The following is a 1,337-nucleotide window of genomic DNA, read 5'->3' as shown; positions in this document are numbered from 1 at the left end:
CGGCTCATTTTTGATTGATTGTAGAGATGAGGTCTCACTGCCCAGGCGGGTCTCAAACCTGCAGGCTCAGGCAATCCACTCACCTCAGCCTCCCAAAGTCACGGAATTACAATTTTTTTTAATCTGATAAACTGTATTTCATCTGAGTCTTGTTCTGATGTTTGCTCTGTCTCTTTATACTGTGTTATTTTCTTGCTTATAATTTTTTGTGTTTTTTTTTAGTTGGAGTCTCACTCTGTCGCCCAGACTGGAGTGCAGTGGCCGCTCCCGGCCACCACAGCCTCGACCTGCTGGGCTCCGGCGATTCTTCCGCCTCAGCCTTCCAAGGAGCTGGAACTACAGGCGCGCGCTACCACGCCCGGCTCATTTTTGATTGATTGTAGAGATGAGGTCTCACTGCCCAGGCGGGTCTCAAACCTGCAGGCTCAGGCAATCCACTCACCTCAGCCTCCCAAAGTCACGGAATTACAATTTTTTTTAATCTGATAAACTGTATTTCATCTGAGTCTTGTTCTGATGTTTGCTCTGTCTCTTTATACTGTGTTATTTTCTTGCTTATAATTTTTTGTGTTTTTTTTTAGTTGGAGTCTCACTCTGTCGCCCAGACTGGAGTGCAGTGGCCGCTCCCGGCCACCACAGCCTCGACCTGCTGGGCTCCGGCGATTCTTCCGCCTCAGCCTTCCAAGGAGCTGGAACTACAGGCGCGCGCTACCACGCCCGGCTCATTTTTGATTGATTGTAGAGATGAGGTCTCACTGCCCAGGCGGGTCTCAAACCTGCAGGCTCAGGCAATCCACTCACCTCAGCCTCCCAAAGTCACGGAATTACAATTTTTTTTAATCTGATAAACTGTATTTCATCTGAGTCTTGTTCTGATGTTTGCTCTGTCTCTTTATACTGTGTTATTTTCTTGCTTATAATTTTTTGTGTTTTTTTTTAGTTGGAGTCTCACTCTGTCGCCCAGACTGGAGTGCAGTGGCCGCTCCCGGCCACCACAGCCTCGACCTGCTGGGCTCCGGCGATTCTTCCGCCTCAGCCTTCCAAGGAGCTGGAACTACAGGCGCGCGCTACCACGCCCGGCTCATTTTTGATTGATTGTAGAGATGAGGTCTCACTGCCCAGGCGGGTCTCAAACCTGCAGGCTCAGGCAATCCACTCACCTCAGCCTCCCAAAGTCACGGAATTACAATTTTTTTTAATCTGATAAACTGTATTTCATCTGAGTCTTGTTCTGATGTTTGCTCTGTCTCTTTATACTGTGTTATTTTCTTGCTTATAATTTTTTGTGTTTTTTTTTAGTTGGAGTCTCACTCTGTCGCCCAGACTGGAGTGCAGTG

Source organism: Carlito syrichta, unplaced genomic scaffold, assembly GCF_000164805.1.
Source record: "Carlito syrichta isolate Samal-C Ts95f unplaced genomic scaffold, Tarsius_syrichta-2.0.1 Scaffold136857, whole genome shotgun sequence".
Classification (NCBI taxonomy): domain Eukaryota; kingdom Metazoa; phylum Chordata; class Mammalia; order Primates; family Tarsiidae; genus Carlito; species Carlito syrichta.
This window is presented reverse-complemented; position numbering follows the sequence as displayed.